The 21,042-nt window shown below is 43.4% G+C and overlaps 1 protein-coding gene and 1 long non-coding RNA gene across 13 annotated transcripts in view; one reads left to right on the top strand and one right to left on the bottom strand.

The window, feature by feature from the left end:
• The window catches only part of LOC138670410 (uncharacterized), a 92,853-nt gene extending 88,912 nt beyond the window's left edge, over positions 1 to 3,941 (top strand). Inside the window, exon 3 of the long non-coding RNA XR_011319328.1 lies at positions 3,819 to 3,941. This is a non-coding gene — a long non-coding RNA (uncharacterized lncRNA). The remainder of the gene's footprint in view (positions 1 to 3,818) is intronic.
• Positions 1 to 21,042, bottom strand: part of ABI3BP (ABI family member 3 binding protein) — a 746,713-nt gene that overhangs the window by 587,720 nt on the left and 137,951 nt on the right. The gene's annotated exons all lie outside the window — the stretch shown is intronic.

Here is a 21,042-nt window from a genome sequence, read left to right as displayed (position 1 = left end):
TTCATTTGAGGGTATCCACATTAAAATTGGATGAAGGGTTTAGGAGTTTCAGCTCCTTAACATGTGCCACCCTGTTTTTAAAGGGACCAAAAGTAATTGGACAATTGACTCCAAGGCTATTTCATGGACAGGTGTGGGCAATCCCTTCGTTATGTAATTCTCAATTAAGCAGATAAAAGGCCTGGAGTTGATTTGAGGTGTGGTGCTTGCATTTGGAAGGTTTTGCTGTGAAGTAAACATGCGGTCAAAGGAGCTCTCCATGCAGGTGAAATAAGCCATCCTTAATCTGGGAAAACAGAAAAAACATCCGAGAAATTGCTACAATATTAGGAGTGGCAAAATCTACAGTTTGGTACATCCTGAGAAAGAAAGAAAGCACTGGTGAACTCATCAATGCAAAAAGACCTGGGCGCCCACGGAAGACAACAGTGGTGGATGATCGCAGAATAATCTCCATGGTGAAGAGAAACTTCTTCACAACAGCCAACCAAGTGAGCAACACTCTCCAGGAGGTAGGTGTATCAATATCCAAATCTACCATAAAGAGAAGACTGCATGAAAGTAAATACAGAGGGTTCACTGCAAGGTGCAAGCCACTCATAAGCATCAAGAATAAAAAGGCTACATTGGACTTTGCTAAAAAACATCTAAAAAAGCCAGCACAGTTCTGGAAGAACATTCTTTGGACAGATGAAACCAAGATCAACCTCTACCAGAATGATGGAAAGAGAAAAATATGGCGAAGGCGTGGTACAGCTCATGATCCAAAGCATACCACATCATCTGTAAACATGGCGGAGGCAGTGTGATGGCTTGGGCATGCATGGCTGCCAGTGGCACTGGGTCACTAGTGTTTATTGATGATGTGACACAGGACAGAAGCAGCCAAATGAATTCTGAGGTATTCAGAGACATACTGCGTGCTCAGATCCAGCCAAATGCAGCCAAACTGATTGGTCGTCGTTTCATACTACAGATGGACAATGACCCAAAACATAAAGCTAAAGCAACCCAAGAGTTTATTAAAGCAAAGAAGTGGAATATTCTTGAATGGCCAAGTCAGTCACCTGATCACAACCCAATTGAGCATGCATTTCACTTGTTAAAGACTAAACTTCAGAGAGAAAGGCCCACAAACAAACAGCAACTGAAAACCACCGCAGTGAAGGCCTGGCCGAGCATCACAAAGGAGGAAACACAGTATCTGGTGATGTACATGAGTTCAAGACTTCAGGCAGTCATTGCCAACAAAGGGTTTTCAACCAAGTACTAGAAATTAACATTTTATTTAAAATAATTAAATCTGTCCAATTACTTTTGGTCCCTTTAAAAACAGGGTGGCACATGTTAAGGAGTGGAAACTCCTAAACCCTTCATCCAATTTTAATGTGGATACCCTCAAATTAAAGCTGAAAGTCTGAACTTCAACTGCATCTGAATTGTTTTGTTTAAAATTCATTGTGGTAATGTCTATAACCAAAAATAGAAAAATGTTGTCTCTGTCCAAATATATATGGACCTAACTGTATGTATGTCAATAAAGTTTTGTCATAGGAAAAAAACAGGAAGTATCAAAAACAAAGCAGCTTTATTTAAAGTATGACACACCAGAGTCAAAAGCGTTTTAAAAGCGCATGTTAAAAAAAATGCACAAAAACGCAATGAAAAAACACAAGTAACCTAATTTAAATAATAGGTGCAGAAATGGTGCAGAAATTCTACAAAATCAAAAATGCACCAAAGGCTTATCATGGGAACGTAGCGTGAAAGTATTTTCCAATTTTAAGTTGTCTAGTACGATAGTTTTAATAGCAGGCATCCCAGTGAAATGGCAGATGGCCTGTAGTCCTCTTTTATGTGTGATAAGAATCAAATGATTGCAATAAAAAAACAGCACAGACAAGTTGTAAAAAAAACAATAATAACATTTCTAAGTTCTAATGCAAAAAATCTTTTATAAGAAGAGATATAAAAAGTTACAGTCATTAATTTATTATGAACAAAAATACAAAACTAAAAGACTGTTCAAATACATTCGAGAGTATTTAGTCTTTCTGGAGTTTATGTGTGTTCCAAGGTTTCAAGTGGTGGGTGGAACAAATAAATAGAAGAATAAATACAGCCAATCCCATCAACTAAGCGTGGGCAGCATTCAATCTCTGTATCACAAACACATCTTTGGGCCTATATTACACTTTTATGTGACTCTTTTTTCACAAGCAGGCACAGGAAAGCTTTTTCTCCCAAGACTTCAGCCATGTTCACGCATTCAGTATTTGGTCTGTACTTTACATTAGCATTTATAAGCCAAAATCAGGAGTGGAACAACCAAAGGAAGGCCGAGGTCCCACCAGCAAATCACATCTGATGCTCTTGCAAAGTGGTGGACGAGACAGAGAAATTAGGCCGGCGTCACACTTAGGCTGGTTTCACATTTGCGTTTAAAAACTCAGCATTTAAAACGCAAACGCATGTGGTGAAAAAAACGCATGTAAACGCATTAAAACACCACATTTTTTAGACGCATGCGTTTTTGCATGTTTTAATACAAACGCGGCACTTTGACATGTTTACATGCGTTTTTTCCTGCGTTTGTGTTTTTAAAACGCATGATGAGAAGTGTCTGACAGCTGCCAATCATCAAAATCAACAAGAAAACCCACTTTAAACAGAAATAGCTAGGGTTAGGGTTAGGATCCCTAGTAACCCTAGGGATCCTAACCCTAACCTTAACCCTATCCCTAACCCTAAGGGATCCTAACCCTATCCCTAACCCTAACCCTAAGGGATCCTAACCCTAACCCTAATCCTAAGGGATCCTAACCCTAACCCTAACCCTAAGGGATCCCAACCCTAACCCTAACCCTAAAGGATCCTAGGGTTAGGGTTAGGGTTAGGATCCCTTAGGGTTAGGGCTTGGGGTTGGCTTATCAGTGTGTATTCTTGTGTTTTTCTATTAAAATGCATGTGTTTAAAAACGCATGCAAACGCATGTGCTTAAAAACGCATGCGTTTACATAGACAGCAATAGGTTTTTTGCTGCAAAAAAACGCATGCGTTTTTTTGGGGCAAAAAAACGCCACTAGAAATTACTACATGTTGCATTTCTGCAACACAATGCATGCATAGAAAAGACGCATGCGGCGGCAAAACGCGGCAAAACGCATGCCAAAAACGCATGCGTTTTTAATGTTAAGTATAGGAAAAAAAACGCATGCTTTTTCTGAGCTAAAACGCAGCGGCAAAAAACGCAAATGTGAAACCAGCCTTAGCGTAGGGAAATAAGGTCTGTTTTCAGAACATTTCCCCAATAAGCATAATGGGGATCTAAAGGAATAGAGAAAGTGCCTAAGCCCGTTAGGGGGGGCAATTTACATGAAAAATCCTGGCAAGGGAAAGTAAGTGGATTTTTTTTACTGGAAACTAGAGTGTTGTGTGGTTTAAATAGCCGCATGGGCTTGATAATGCAATATTAAATATATATTGAGATGTTATAATAGAAGCTCTATAGTCACAGTAATTTATTTAATATGAAATAATACCACTATTAGGCTGCCATCACACTATCAGTATTTGGTCAGTATTTTACATCAGTATTTGTAAGCTAAAACCAGGAGTGGGTGATAAATGCAGAAGTGGTGCATATGTTTCTATTATACTTTTCCTCTATTTGTTCCACTCCTGGTTGTGGCTTACAAATACTTATGTAAAATACTGACCAAATACTGCTAGTGTGACAGAAGCCTTAACCCCCTTTTTTCTTGTTTTGTGCTATGAGGATCTGGATATTTAATATGAATTCTTTTTGAATCCTATAGATATGGTTGATGTGGACCTGGAGGAAGACACATGCGGTGTCGAAACATGTCGTCCATAATTGATTGGATGTATGCAATACTGTTATTGAAGAAATCTGGAACTTTTTAATGGATAAATGAAAGGTATATTTTACTCTACCATTGGACTGATCGCTGGAGAAACAAAAAGTTTTTTCTTTACATGGCTGGCTTTGCCAAAAACTCTTTTTTACATATATATATATTTATATTTCATACAGCACTAGATAGCAGAAAAGCCGGTAATTCAATTGTCGGCTTTTGCTATCTCCTTATCAAACCCGACAGGATATGAGACATGGTTTACATACAGTAAACCATTTCATATCACTTATTTTATTCATATTCCACACTACTAATGTTAGAAGTGTCTGTGTGCAAAATTTGGTGGCTAAATCACGAAAAAAATTGGCGTGGGCTCCAGCGCAATTATCTCCACCAGAGTGGGAAAGCCAGTAACTGAGGGCAGATATTAATAGCCTAGAGAGGGACCATGGTTATTGCCCCCCCCTTGCTAAAAATATCTGCCCCCAGCCACCCCAGAATAGGCGCATCTGTAAGATGCGCCTATTCTGGCACTTAGCCTCTCTCTTACCACTCCCGAGTAGCGGTGGGATATGGGGTAATAAGGGGTTAATGTCACCTTGCTATTGTAAGGTGATATTAAGCCTGTTTAATAATGGAGAGATGTCAATAAGACACCTATTCATTATTAATCCAATAGTAGTAAAGGGTTAATAATACACACACATTATGAATAAAGTATTTTAATGAAATACACATGGTGTTTTAAAATCTTTATTGTATGCTTAATACACCTGAAGACCCTCATTTTGTAAAAAAAACAAACATAAAAAGCAGCAATATCCCATACCTCTCCAGCGTTCAGTCATGTCCCACGCTGTAAATCCATTTGAAGGGGTTAAATAAGTTTACAACCAGGAGCCTGCTAGTGAAGCTGTTGTTCCTGGTTGTAAAAACTGGGGATTGAATGGAATGCAGAGGAACATAGCATCGTAGACTTGCGGTGATGCACCCCCTGCTGACATAAACTCATATGAACTCTAGCGTGGGTATTTTTCTGAATATTTTCTCACTCTAGATCGCGACTCCACCCACGGCTATTGCGGCCACATGTCAGCTGTTCAAAACATCTTTTCCGGGAAAGATGTGCACTCATCGCTGGAGCCCACATCAGAGGTAGGAGTCCGACTTCGGCGTAATGTGCACCTGATGTCCGAAAGGGGTAAACAGACAAATTCTAAGTTAGAAACAAAATGAACATATACCCTGCTGTAAGTAGTTACACCAGGGTGTACATTCAGTTTGTTTCCAAATACTGCCGTAAAATACTGACTAAATACTGAACATGTGAATGTGGTTTTAAAGAGGGTGTCTGGCCTTCTGGTCTGCAGTCATTCTATGTGACTGTAGACTCCTGACTGCAGACTTCTGATTCCTAAGGGCTCATACTCACATGCAAGAAACTCGAATGAGACTCGCACGGCAATACCCGGCACTGCACCCGGCACTCGGATCGGAGCGTGCGGCCACATAGCAATACATGCAGCCGCATGCTCTGCTCCTGATTGCTGGGTGCAGTGTCGGGTATTGACGTGCATGACTCATTAGAGATTCTCGCATGTGAGAATGAGCCCTTACAGTGTGCGCACTGCATGCTGTCAGGATTCCCTGGTGTTTCTGTTGAGAGGCAGTTTTGTGACCACAAATATGCGCGACTTGCATACTTCAGTTGTATTCAGTTGTAGTCGGCATGTCCTCCCATGAATGCAAAGCGCATACTTTAATAAACAGTGTGCACATAGCGTGACTGCAGATAACCCCTTTAAAGTATTCTGAAACAATCTGGATGTTACATATTTTGTATGAAAGTAACAACAGAAGCTGTTTATAAATGTTCTAAAACAAATCATAATAAGGATTAAAGACAAGCAGCCTGATATAATATAATTCCTTCTGATACACTTTGTGAGATGGATGTGATTTACTGTACTACAATAAAATAGCACCAACATTAAGCCATTTCTTATTGCACAATGATCCAAAGGTGAAGCCATCACTGAATGTTCTGCTTAAAATCCATCAAGTTTCTAATTAAAGAATGAAATGTGACAGAGGGCAACAAGGTTTCGGCATGGCCCGGTTCAGGTAATTCTGTTTATAGCTTAATTACCCATAATGTTCTTATTTTGAGTTTAAAGTGAAATGTTCAATATTCTGATATTACCAGCTGACTGCTCATAAATACTAGGAATTCTAAGCTCAGAGAGCTTGATTCATGTTGCATCTGATGAACGTTGCATCTATGAGTATTTTTAACCCCTTAACGACCAACGATATGCCTTTTAACGGTGGCAGTTAAGGGTACTTAAACCACAGCGCCATTAATTAACAGCACTGTGGAAAAACTGTATAGCGCCCCCCAGAGTTGGATTTTCTCTGCGGTCTCTGTTGCCGGGGGTATCCGAGACCCCAGAGAACATGATTCGGGTTGGTTTTTACCGACCCCCAAGTTGCGATCGCCGGTAATTAACCGTTTACCGGCGGTCGCAAAAAAAAGCGATTTGCCATTTCATTTCTCTGTCCTCCAATGTGATCGAACATCAGAAGACAGAGAAATGGGGTCCCCGACCGCCCCCAATACTCACCCGTCTCCCCCGCTGCTCCACGTGGTTCCTTATGGGCGCCATCATCTTCTTCCGGCAAAAAAATAGCGGGCGCATGCGTAGTGCGTCCGCCGGCCGGCACCCGGAAGATCTTTGGGGTCTCGGCTGCCGGGGGTAGCCGAGACCCCAAAGAACATGATCGAAATCAGTTTTTACAGACCCCTGTTTTGTGATCGCCGGTAAATAACCGTTTACCGGTGACCGCAAAAAATAAAAAAATTAAAAAATGCGGTGTGTTATTCTCTGTCCTCTGATGTGATCGCACATCAGAGGACAGAGAAATAGGGGGATCGGGGACCCTGTTATACTTACCGGTGTCCCTGGGTCCTCCTGCTTCTTCTCCTGGCCGCCGGCATCTTCCTCTGGGAAGAAAATGGCGGGTGCATGCGCAGTGCGCCCACTGTGATCTGATGGCCGGCAGAGGAAGATTCTTCCTCTTGTTTTATTTTGGTCACTGTGAGATCCTATCACAGTGATCAAAATAAAAAAAATTGTAAATATTATCACCCCCTTAGTTAGGAAAAAATAATAAAATAAAAAAGTATGTATTTCCATTTTCCAATTAGGGTTAGGGTTAGGGCTAGGGTTAGGGTTGGGGCTAAAGTTAGGGTTAGGGCTAGGGTTAAGGTTAGGGTTGGGGCTAAAGTTAGGGTTAGGGTTGGGGCTAGGGTTAGGGTTAGGGGTAAGGTTAGGGCTAAAGTTAGGGTTGGGGCTAGGGGCTAAAGTTAGGGTTAGGGTTGGGGCTAAAGTTAGGGTTAGGGCTAGGGTTGGGGCTAAAGTTAGGGTTAGAGTTGGGATCAGGGCTTGGATTAGGGTGTGGATTAGGGTTGGCATTAGGGTGATGGTTAGGGTTAGGGTTGGGGCTAAAGTTAGGGTTAGGGCTAGGGTTTGGGCTAAAGTTAGGGTTAGAGTTGGGATCAGGGCTTGGATTAGGGTGTGGATTAGGGTTGGCATTAGGGTGATGGTTAGGGTTATGTTTGGGATTAGGGGTGTATTGGGATTAGGGTTAGGTTTGAGATTAGGGTTTAGATTTGGATTAGGGGTGTGTTGGTTTAGGGTTTTGATTAGGGTTATGGTTAGGGTTGGGATTAGGGTTAGAGGTGTGTTGGGGTTAAGGTTGGAGTTAGAATTGGGGGTCAACTGTTTAGGTACATCAGGGGGTCTCCAAACGAGACAGCCAATTTTGTGCTCAAAACGTCAAATGGTTCTGTCTCCCTTCTGAGCTCTGCCATGCGCCCAACCAGTGGTTTACCCCCACATATGGGGCATCAGCGTACTAAGTACTAGTTGAACAACAACTTTTGGGGTCCAGTTTCTCCTGTTACCCTTGCAAAAATAAAAAAAATTGGGGGCTAAAAAATCATTTTTGTGGAAAAAAATATTTTTTATTTTCATGACTCTGCATTATAAACTTCTGTGAAGCAATTGGGTGTTCAAAATGCTCACCACACATCTAGATAAGTTCCTTGGGGATCTAGTTTCCAAAATGGGGTCACTTGTGGGGGGTTTCTACTGTTTAGGTACATCAGGGGCTCTGTAAACGCAACATAACTTCTGTAGACCATTCTATCAAATTCTGCATTGCAAAAAGGCCCTCCTTCCCTTCCGAGCTATGCCATAAGCCCAAACAGTGGTCCCCCCACATATGGGCTATCATGGTACTCAGGATAAATTGCCTAATAAATTTTGTGGTCCAATTTCTCATGTTACCCTTGAGAAAATAAAAAAAAAATTGAGAGCTAAAAAGTCATTTTTGAGGAAAAAAGAAGAATTGTTTAGTTTCACGGCTCTACGTTATAAATTTCTGTGAAGCACTTGGTGATTAAAAGTGCTCACCACACATCTAGATGAGCTCCATAATGGGTCTAGTTTCCAAAATGGGTTCACTTGTGGGGGGGTTTCCACTGTTTAGGCACATCAGGGGCTCTCCAAAGGTGACATGGCGTCCGTTCTCAATTCCAGCCAATTCTGCATTGAAAAAGTTAAACGAAACTCCTTCTCTTCCAAGCTCTGCCATGTGACCAAACTGTGGTTTACCCCCACATATGGGGCATCCGCATACTCAGGACAAATTGCTCAACAACTTTCGTGGTCTAATTTCTCTTGTTACCCTTGTGAAAATAAAAATTTGGTGGCAAAAAGATCATTTTTGTAGAAAAAATGTGATTTTTTATTTTCAAAGCTCTATGTTATAAACTTCTGTGAAGCACTTGGGGGTTTAAAGTGCTCACCACATATCTAGAAAGGTAACTTAAAGGGTCTAGTTTCCAAAATGGTGTCACTTGTGTTTTTTTTTTTTACTGTTTAGGCACATCAGGGGCTCTCCAAACGCGACATGGCGTCCGATCTCAATTACAGCCAATTCAGCATTGAAAAAGTCAAACGGTGCTCCTTCTCTTCCAAGCCCTGCCGTGCACCCAAACAGTGGTTTACCCACACATATGGGCTATCGGTGTACTCAGGATAAATTGCACAACAACTTTCGTGGTCAAATTTCTCCCGTTACCCTTGTGAAAATAAATATTTGCGGGCTAAAAGATCATTTTTGTAAGAAAAAATGCGATTTTTTTTATTTTCACGGCTCTATGTTATAAACTTCACTTGTGGGGGGTTTCCACTGTTTAGGCACATCAGGGGCTCTGCAAATGCGACATGGCGTCCGATCTCAATTCCAGCCAATTCTGCACTGAAATAGTCAAACGGATCTCCTTCTCTTCCAAGCTCCGCCGTGTGCCAAAACAGTAGTTTACCCACACATATGGGGTATTGGCGTATTCTAGAGAAATTGCACAACAAATTTTGTGGTTCATTTTCTCTTTTTACACTTGTGAAAATAAAAAAAATTGGCTCTGAAGTAAAATGTTTGCAAAAAAAAGTTAAATGTTCATTTTTTCTTTCCACGTTGTTTCAGTTCCTGTGAAGCACGTAAAGGGTTAATAAACTTCTTGAATGTGGTTTTGAGCACCTTGACACCTTGAGAGGTGTAGTTTTTAGAATGGTGTCAAGTTTGAGTATTTTCTGCCATGTACACCTCTCAAAGTGACGTTAAATGTGAGATGGTCCCAGAAAAATGGTTTTGTAAATTTTGTTGTAAAAATGAGGAATCGCTGGTCAACTTTTAACCCTTATAACTTCCTAACAAAAAATAATTTTGTTTCCAAAATTGTGCTGATGTAAAGAAGACATGTGTGAAATGTTATTTACGAACTATTTTGTGTGACATATCTCTCTGATTTAAGGGCATAAAAATTCAAAGTTTGAAAATTGCAAAATTTAAAAAATTTTCACCATATTTCCATTTTTTCAAAAATAATCGCAACTAATATTGAAGAAATGTTACAACTAACATCAAGTACAATATGTCATGAAAAAACAATCTCAGAATCAGCGGGATCCATTAAAACGTTCCAGAGTTATAACCTCATAAAGGGACAGTGGTCAGAATTGTAAAAATTGGCTCTGTCATTAAGTACCAAATTGGCTCTGTCACTAAGGGGATAAACAACACCATATTGACATAAAGACACATCGCTGACATCAGGGTGTGTGCTACAATTATATGCTGCACTCAGATAGGATGATTAAAAACTCATCACATCCCATTTAAGAACCATGGTCATACTCAAGAATGGATGTTCACAGTTTATTAGGATAACAATGTGTAAGTACAGATCGGTCTTTATATGCTAATTGCTGGGAAATTATACAGTACTCTATGCAGCATTAGGTATCTAGTACTGTGATGATAGTACATAGTTTGTTTACAATCTTCTAGTGCCTATTGTCAGCATAAATAACTGCAGCCCACGCGGCCATATGTGACTGATGAGTTTAGGGGGCATTGTGCGCCTTAGCATCGGACCACCTCTCCTCCTCTCATTTTCAGCAATGTCCCCATCCCCAGGAATAGGGTTGAGCGAAATGGGTCGGCCATTTTCAGAAGTCGCCGACTTTTGGCAAAGTCGGGTTTCATGAAACCCGACCCGACCCCTGTGTGGGGTCGGCCATGAGGTCTGCGATCTTCTGAATCTGGTATCGGAATTCCGATACTGAGTTCCGATATGTTTGCAATATCGGAAATCGGTATCGGAATCCATATTTAAGTGTAAAATAAAGAATTAAAATAAAAAATATTGCTATACTCACCCTCTGACGCGCCCTGGTACTAACTGGCAGCCTTCCTTCCTTAGAATCAGCGCGTGAAGGGCCTTAGATGACGTCGCGGCTTGTGATTGGTCGCGCGACCGCCCATGTGACCGCTCGCGCGACCAATCACATTCCTATACCTAATAGGAATATACTCACCCTCGAACGTGCCCTGCTTCTTTCCGGCTTCTTTCCGGCAGCCTTCCTTCCTAAGAATCAGCGCTTGAAGGACCTTCGGTGACGTCGCGGCTTGTGATTGGTCACGCGAGCGGTCACATGGGCGGTCGCGTGACCAATCACAAGCCGCGACGTCATCTAAGGCCCTTCACGCGCTGATTCTAAGGAAGGAAGGCTGCCGGTTAGTACCAGGGCGCGTCAGAGGGTGAGTATAGCAATATTTTTTATTTTAATTCTTTATTTTACACTTAAATATGGATCCCAGGGCCTGAAGAAGAGTTTCCTCTCCTTCAGACCCTGGGAACCATTGGAAACCCAATGCACCGCATTGGGTTTCGTGTTTCGGCCGACCCCGACCCCGACTTTTTTATAGGATCGGCCGATTTCACTCGACCCGATTTTTGAAAAAGTCGGGTTTCGTGAAACCCGACCCTATCCTATAAGAGTAAAAGTCGCTCAACCCTACCCAGGAATACTGTTAAATAGAATCATGAATCAGCCATCATTCAGTCTGCACCTTTGAGTATCAGGCCGGGTGCACATAATCCGAAAGCGGCAGTGCTTTGGACACAACGCATGTTCGCTGCGTTCAAAGCGCTGCCGTCTATTGAACGCAGGTGAATCCGCATGTGTTCACTGAAACGTGTGCATTCATTGCGCCCAGTATATTCTATTGTTAACATTTCTGTTCTGGAGACTCGTGTTTCCACAAGATTAATTTGACATGCTGCGGTCTGGAGAGACGCACCACATGTCCATCTCCACAGGTGAGCTGCGGGCATCTGTGGACACATAGTGAGCATGGGATTTCTTGAAATCCCACCCACTAAGCTGTAACATCTGGACTCTGCGGGTTTACTGATCATCTGCACATACATTCAGTACTCACACTGCACAGACTCAAACAGCTTGCCCAGAAAATAGGGTAAGGTGAGTAGCATTCTTTTTTTAATCTCAATAATTCAGCGGGCCCACAGAACGAGGTAAGATAGCTGTATTTTTTATGTCAATAATTGTTGAGGCAGCATACTAGGTTAGGGCGGTGGGGGCCATCATATTGAGTGGGAAGCTGGTGGGGCCATGATACTGACTGGGTAACTGAGGGGACTCTCATACTGAGTGGAAGCCTCCATGTTGAGTTGTGTGGTGTTGGGATCCTCATTCTGTGTAAGGTTTGAGAGGGCCCTTATGCTGAGTCGTGTGCTGTGGGAACCACCATACTGAGTGGGAAGTTGTCGGAGCAATTATAATTGTTTGATGAGCTGTGGAGGCCATCATAATGTGTGTGGGGCTGTGGGGGATCTCATTCTGTGTAGAGGGCTGTGGGGGCCCTTATTCTGTGTGGGGCCCTAAATATATGTGTTCGTGTGAGGTGACTATGAGTACAAAGATTTCATACTATAGGTGGTACAGGAAAGAAATATATCCATGTTGTGCATAAATATGTGATTCTTCAGAATTTGTTTTAGTCTTTGCCTGATGAAGAGACCTGTGTAGTCTCGAAAGCTTGCAATTTGTTACCATCTTTTCAGTTAGCCATTAAAAGGTATCAACCACTGAGGACTCTCAATTCTAAATATTTTTCATACTATAGGTGGACACTTTAGGGGCATTATGCTGTTGAGGTATTATACTGTGTTAGCGGCACTGAGGGCCATGATACTTTGCTGGAAGCATTGTGGAGTTATCATACTGCACATGTAGCGTGAAACTGTGAGGAGGGGATTCACTGTGGGGATACCATACTCAGTGTGTGTATGGGTGGTGGCATTTTTTTGAAGATCCATACTTTATAATGACAATAAAATGGGTATTGCTGGTGAGAACACTATGGGTATATTGTGTACATGCCACACTACATGTCCTTCTCCTTGTCTCCTGATTTATAAAAGTTGGGAGATCTAATGCACCTGAATATCTACGAACAGCGGATGGTGATACATGATGAGAGGCAGTATATAGAATGTAATTTGTAGAAAAACCTTATTATATTAATAAGATTGATGATGACATGCATTGTAACTTTTAAAAGGGATTTTTTTAGACATCATATTACTGTACGGTTCTTGAAATAATAGCTAAACGTTCCAGAATGCAATTTACTAAAGTGCTTTTTGTGCCGACAGACGCAGCATGAGCACCAGATACAGATTAGTTATAAAGTTTCTATATACAACATGTAAAATACTGTTCAAAGGCCAATAAGAACATTAGGAATTCCCCAGGTTAACTGAATGCAGAGGTTACAAGGACCCAATATGTCATCACAATACAATGCTGATGTAGACAGTAATATAATAGTACAGGATATTCCTATTCAGTGAAGTTACAACACAGCATATAAAATTTGCTATGCATTGTGCACATAGAAGTTACAGGGCCCCACATTAAAAGCCTTAATTGCCCCCCTTCCCACACTACACAAAAAAATTGTGCGGCGGAACACCCGGGGTCATACCTCCCAACTTTAAAACCTACACAGTACTTAAGCCAATAGTAAAGCTCTTTTGTGTTCTCACCCATCAACTATACCCATTTCATGTCACTTAGTGTGATGCCTTCAAAGATGCCACCCATACTGACCGATACTTATACAGTGAATTCCCTCAGAGTGACCCCAAGACATACAGTATGATGAAGTCACCAAAGTGCCTTCCTCAAATTATTGATGCTGTCACTATAACCCCAAAGAAGTAAAACACCGCCCACAGCAATGATACCCCTAAAGTGATCCCCACACAGAATGATGGCTCCCACAGCCCTCCATGCACAGCATGATAGCTCCACAGTTCACTTATATATAGCACGATGGTCCTACAATCCTCTATTAACAGTATGATGATTCCCACAGGCAGTATAAGGACTCCCACAGGCAGCATGAGGGTCCTCACAGCCCCCATGCAATATGAGGACCCCACACACAATATGATGTCCCCAACAGCACTTACAAGCAGTATGAGACCCCCATACATAATACGATGACCCTTGCAGTCATCCACACAGTTAGAGGACCCCCGCACAGTTTTATTGCCCGACAGTCCCCACCCTCCTGACACAAGCACAGTAAGATATCTCCACAAGGCATCATGTCCCCCACAAGTCCTGACAATAAAAAAAAATACTCACCTTCTGCCATTCTCCCACTGTCGTCTTCAGTCAGTGCACTGTGCAGACTGGAGCAGCCAGTGCCAGGCAGCAGCTGCCAAGGCAAACAGGATCATGGGGTGCATTAAAAGAGGTCTGGATACACATGATGAGAGCATTATACTGCCTCTGTACAAATCCCTAGTTAGACCGCACATGGAGTACTGTGTCCAGTTTTGGGCACCGGTGCTCATGAAGGATATAATGGAACTAGAGAGAGTACAAAGGAGGGCAACAAAATTAATAAAGGGGATGGGAGAACTACAATACCCAGATAGATTAGCGAAATTAGGATTATTTAGTCTAGAAAAAAGACGACTGAGGGGCGATCTAATAACCATGTATAAGTATATAAGGGGACAATACAAATATCTCGCTGAGGATCTGTTTATACCAAGGAAGGTGACGGGCACAAGGGGGCATTCTTTGCGTCTGGAGGAGAGAAGGTTTTTCCACCAACATAGAAGAGGATTCTTTACTGTTAGGGCAGTGAGAATCTGGAATTGCTTGCCTGAGGAGGTGGTGATGGCGAACTCAGTCGAGGGGTTCAAGAGAGGCCTGGATGTCTTCCTGGAGCAGAACAATATTGTATCATACAATTATTAGGTTCTGTAGAAGGACGTAGATCTGGGGATTTATTATGATGGAATATAGGCTGAACTGGATGGACAAATGTCTTTTTTCGGCCTTACTAACTATGTTACTATGTTACTATGTTACTATGACTGAGGCTCCATCCGCACAGAAAGCGCAACCCAATGAAATCATTGTGCCTGATGTGCTAAGTTACTTTCAGACTATAATATTGCTGAATATTGCAGCAGGGAGCACCGTTCTATTCAATGGTATCTGCATCCTACAGATAAAAATACCATTGAGATTGTGTGGACAGGCGGGGGAGATGAAGTTGGGTGGGCGGTGCCACTCAGGGCCACTATGGGGCCCCCATAGCTCACAGACCTCATAGCGGCCGCATGATCCGAAACTAAGGACAGTGTACCCCCGCTGCTTTGTCTGTTAACCTAATAACCTAACCTATGTTTTTATAATAGTAATGAATGGTATAGAGTTTGAAGAAATGTTTCTATCTTTCCACTCACAAGTTTATTGTTTTAATCAAATCACTAGTTTCCAACTATTAAAGAACATTGTGAGTGCCTACATTTACTAAACCATTCTTGTACAATGATGTATATGATCATTGCTAGGTGCAGCTTCCTTTTCCTGTTAATACACGCCAACAACCAGAGTTGAATTTCCGATTTACATATCTGTTTTCCATGTAGAAGAAAAAAGATGAAATGATTTGTGTTTCTGTAATGTAATAAAGCACTTAACCATAGTTAAAAGATGAAGGAAACGCCTATACCACAGAGGTCATGGTTGGCACACAGTGAACAGTAAAATTATTGTAACTACAATAACTAGACCTAAACTAATAATAAACACTGATTCCACTGGAAAGAGTGTATAGTAACATGTCCGCATAAGTAGGTCAGCTGGAAACATTGTCAGTAAATGACATACTTCATACATTTACAGGTGAGAGAAGATAACAATGTGGGTGGGGAAAGCATAGGTAATACCATGGCAGTGCATTATGTATTGATGTGTAGATCAGAGGTCTGCATCTTCGCCATTGCCTGACACATGACAGTCCTTGCTCTGCAGCTTCTGTGCAGATATAGACAGATCCAGAAGGGAGCTGGGAGAGTGCGGGCTGTCAGAGCACAGACAGATTGACTTCTTGGCAGGTGCTCGCTATGCCCCATCATCTGCATGGAAGGAGATGTCTTCATGTTGCTGTCTGTTACCAGCAGCCAGGAACAGGCCATGCCCCTTGATCTGTGACGGGACATCCCAGAAGGGAGGGGGAGCACTGATGAGCAGCTCCACCATCACATTGAATTACAGGGACTGTCAGGATCACAAACAGCGCTATTCATGTTAACTTTATAGTTTATAAAGACATGGCCATTAAAATACTATTTATCTCCCTGGAGTACCCATTGAAGGCGAGGGGCCTGCAAGGCTGTCAAACTATAAATTTAGATGATTTCTCCACCCACCTTGTTATCTTCTTTCACTTACAAATTCATGAAATATGTGTGCACCCTGACAAAGGTGCTCCGAAACGCGCGTTGGAGCAGGCACGGGGAACCTCTGTCTGCCTGCACTTGCCTGCACTTTAGGTGATGTATCTTATTTCGTGTCTTGCACTTTTTAGTGTACTTATAGTCCACATCTTCTACTGGTCAGGATTATACCTTGTATGTAATTTAATTGTCTGCATCTTAGGTACGTTACCATCTTGATACATTCACCGCTGTTATGTATAATGTACAATATTTAAGATCTTACATAAATTATGGCATTCATGGTTCACTGTGCCCTTTTTAATTTTTAGATGATTGTCTGCGGCTCCCACCGCTTTCTTGCATTTCCACAATAAAGCATTTTTATTAAAATAGACCTTAGGTTGTCGTTTGGATGCTTTCCTCCCCCTTTCTAATGCATGAAATAGGTAGCTTACTGACAAAGTTTCCACCTGACCTATTTATTGATTTCTGAATTGATATTATACACTTTTTCCAATGGAATTACTGTTTATTATTAGTTTTGGTCTAGGTATTGTAGCTACAGTAATTTTACTGTTCACTGTGTGCCAATCATTACCTCTGTGGTATAGACATTTCCTTCATCTGTTAATTATCATTAAAGGGAACCTGTCACTTCCAAAATCGAAGGTGAGCTAAGCCCACCAGCATCAGGGGCTTATCTACAGCATTCTGGAATGCTGTAGATAAGACTCCGATGTATCCTGAAAGATGAGAAAAAGAGGTTAGATTATATGCACCCAGGGGCGTTCCCACTGCGGTCCAGTTTGATGGGTGTCGCGGTCCGGTCCAGCACCTCCCATCTTCTTACGATGACGTCCTCTTCTTGTCTTCACACTGCTGCTCCGGCGCAGGCGTACTTTGTCTGCCCTGTTGAGGGCAGAGCAAAGTTCTGCAGTGCGCAGGCGCCAGGCCTCTCTGACCTTTCCTGGTGCCTGCACACTGCAGTACTTTGCTCTGCCCCCAACAGACAATCAAGACAGACAAAGTACGCCTGCGCCGGAGCCGCAGAGTGAAGACAAGAAGAGGACGTTATCGTAAGAAGATGGGAGGCCCCGGACCTCGATGTCCATCATAGCGGGACCGCCCCTGGGTGAGTACAATCTAACCTCTTCTTCTCATCTTTTCTGATACATCAGCAGCTTACGAGGGGCGATCCAAAAGTAATGATAATCGGTTATTTCTATTGCACACAGAAATTAAAATAAAATGTTTTCTTCTCTCTTAGGTACCCACTAGTCCAGGAAAAAAAATTACTTAAATAGACCACGATTCCCGGGAGCTACATTCATTTGAATATGAACTGCCGAGGAGTGAACATCAAAATGGAAAAAAACGAGCTCAGAGCTGTCATCAAATACCTCTGCTTGAAAAAAATGACTACCAAAGACATACACAGCGACTTGGTGGAAACATTGGGGGACTCTTCTCCTCCATATTCTACAGTTGCTCACTGGGCCAAGGAATTTAAGCTGGGAAGAACATCGACGGAAAATGAACATCGTGAAGGACGCCCATCCACGTCCCTCCATGAAGAAAACGTGAAAAAAGTTGAAGAAGTTGTATTGGCAGATGGAAGAGTGACTATCAGACATGTAGCTGAGGTCACAGGGATCTCATATGGCAGTATTCAAAGAATCCTTGCAAAAGAATTGCATATGAGAAAGGTCTCCGCGCGTTGGGTGCCAAAAATGTTAACCGACGAACAAAAGAAGAAACGAGTTGACATTTCAATAGCAAATCTCGAAAAGTTCCAAGCAGACAAGGAAAATTTTTTGTCACGTTTTTTGACCATGGACGAGACCTGGATCCACCACTTTGATCCTGAAACTAAACAACAATCGATGACATGGAAACGAGCCGACGAACCGACGCCGAAGAAATTCAAAGTGTCAAGCTCAGCAGGGAAGGTTATGGCGTCCGTTTTTTGGGATGCTGAAGGAATTATGGTAGACTATTACGGGCTCCTACTACGCAGAACAAATAAGAAGATTGCGGGAGGCTATCAAGGAGAAAAGGCGCGGCAAACTGCGGGCTGGAGTGTTGTTTCACCAAGATAACGCGCCGGCTCACAAAGCTGCTGTTGCCATGGCTACCATTCAAGAAGAGGGCTTTGAACTGGTGGAACACCCCCCCTATTCACCAGATCTAGCCCCTAGTGACATCTTTCTCTTTCCTTGGCTCAAGGAACACCTCCGGGGCAAGAAATTTGACGACAATAGCGACGTGATAACCGCTGTTGGGTATTTTTTTGAGGGTCAAGATCAAAAATTTTTTTCAAAGGGAATTCTAAGTTTAGAAAAGAGATGGACTAAATGTATAGACTTGTTAGGAGACTATGTAGAAAAATAAATTTATTTTTTGACTATATTCATTGTGTTTAGTATTGATTATCATTACTTTTGGATCGCCCCTCGTATTTACAGCATTCCAGAATGCTGTAGATAAGCCCTGATGCTGGTGGGCTTAGCGCACCTTCGATTTTGGGGGTGACAGGTTCCCTTTAAAGGGACACTGTCACCTGAATTTGGAGGGAACAATCTTCAGCCATGGAGGCGGGGTTTTTGATTCACCCTTTCCTTACCCGCTGGCTGCATGCTGGCTGCAATATTGGATTGAAGTTCATTCTCTGTCCTCCGTAGTACACGCCTGCGCAAGGTAATCTAGCATGATGTAAAAAAAGTAATGTCAAGAATTTGTGACCTTTTGCAAACAGGGATTTCAGCAATCATGGTGTTAGGAGTCGAGTTTCCTCTGCTGCACAGGGGGAATCTCGATCCGTGTCTGCTGCGGTCTCCCATTCAGCATCGACCGCAGTGGGGTCTGCTCAGCGGAGACGTCGCTCCCAGCGTCTCGCTGAGGCTGATTCTGTGCATAGGGTCACTACTGCCTTTTCTGGCTTTCCTATGGTACCCTGCACTGATCTGCGGCGAGCAGGCCTCTCAGGGACTAAGTCCTTATTTACACACACTGAGCATGCCCAGGGCAAGGTCTCCCATTGGAGGTCGAGGGTCACATGCTCAGGTACTGCAGCGCATCCCATTGGTCCTCCAGGAAGGTCCTGAAAGGGCAAAACTTCGGTAGCAGCTTCCTGTGCTGCAACTATACAGTATAAGCTGCGCATGACCGCACGGCCATGCGCTAGTATTGTCTAATGTTATGTGCTTTGCGCCAGTGTGGTCACATGTATGTGTGTTCAGGGACCCGGCTGAAATAAGCCCCTAGAATGCTGGCTCCTCCGGCGAGGAGTTTTGTGTGTTTGTGTGACCACTGACTGCTCTCTGTTTGGGCAGTTAGCCTGTGCCTCTGTGGAGTCTAACAGGGCACAGTGCTTTCCTTTCACGGCTACTCAGCGAATTAACTGAGTTAGTCTATACCGCCATATAGCTCCGCCGTTTGCTAGCAGCAGGTACTCCTGCACGGTGGACCCCGGGCTGCGAATGCACCAATATCAATAAACATCTCGATTTACTCGGTGCGTTCCGCTAGCCCTAACAGAATACTAGCGCCAGGGTCTGGCTAGTAAATGGCGGACATTCAGCAATCTTTGCGGTATATCCAGCAGCTGGAGGGTAGGTTGGCGGCTCTCGAGAGCTCAACCTCAGCTGTGGATGTTACCGCAGTTGCTCTACAGGCTGCTAGCGTGGCTGCAGCAACCTTGTCCAATGCCACCCCTGTTCCGACATTATCTCGCCTCCCGCTGCCAGAAAAATTTTCTGGAAATAGCAAAACTTGTAGGGGATTCGTGAATCAGGGCTCTATTCACCTCGAGCTCCTGGCTGCACGTTTTCCTACAGAGCGGGCTAAGGTGGGATTTATTGTGTCTCTTTTGTCGGACAGGGCGTTGGAGTGGGCTACACCGCTGTGGGAGCGTGGTGATCATGTGGTGCAGAGTGCTCCGTTGTTCCTGAGCACTCTGAAAAAGGTCTTTTTAGGACCTCAAGTCACCCATGACACAGCGCTCCAACTACTGGCATTAACTCAGGGTGAGTCCTTGGTCAGCCATTTTTCCGTCCGCTTCCATACTTTAGCTTCCGAGCTGGAGTGGTCGGATAAAGCCCTTATCCCCATATTTTGGAGGGGCCTGGCTGACCACGTTAAGGACGCTCTGGCCACTAGGGAGATTCCTGCCACACTGGAGGAGTTAATAACTCTCTACTCGTATTGACCTCCGTTTTAACGAGCGGAGGTTGGAGCGAGCCCAGTTTAGGCAGAGGTTTCGGCTGGCTCCCACCTTCGACAAACCTTTGGAATCTCCAGTCCAGGCATCCGAGTCACATGAGGCCTTAGAGGTGACACGAGTGGGATCCAAGTCTCAGTCCGCCCGTGCACATAAGGTCCGTCATGTTTGCCAGCAGTCAGGACTAGGGTTGAGCGACCTTGACCTTTTTAGAGTCGAGTCGTGTTTCCCGAAACCCGACTATCTTAGAAGTCGAGTCGAGTGGAATCGGCCAATTATCGCGAAAAGTTGGGTATCGCCCGAAACACGAAACCCAATGCAAGTCAATGGGGGAGCATAGTCGGCAGTGAGTGGAGGCCAGGAAAACACCTACACTGCCCATTTTAATGGCAAAAACATCCATTCTTGTTACAGAAGCTTGTCAATCGTAATTTACCTTATAATAATTGGAAGGCATTTGAAATTGGGGGTCATTTGGCTAAAGTTGTGGGGGGTAGGGCTGGTTCAAGTAATTAGTGGGCCCAGGAAATCTGGAACACGTCACGGCAGTGGAGCAGGGAGAGGTAAGTATTTCAACTTCGCAAGTGCTGAGATCCTGAGCAAGCAGGGGGGGCCCACTCGTTGGCATTGGCACTGGCACAGGGCCCCTCAAAGTACAGCGGTGTGTTTGCACGGCGGGGGCGCCTCCCACCGGCAGCAACACTTTTGCGTACTATGAGAGGCCCTGTGCCAGTGACGTCGCCAACTAGTATTCC

This window comes from Ranitomeya imitator, chromosome 3 (genome assembly GCF_032444005.1).
Source record: "Ranitomeya imitator isolate aRanImi1 chromosome 3, aRanImi1.pri, whole genome shotgun sequence".
Lineage (NCBI taxonomy): Eukaryota > Metazoa > Chordata > Amphibia > Anura > Dendrobatidae > Ranitomeya > Ranitomeya imitator.
The sequence above is the reverse complement of the archived record's forward strand: the minus strand, read 5'-3'. Positions and strand labels throughout refer to the sequence as shown.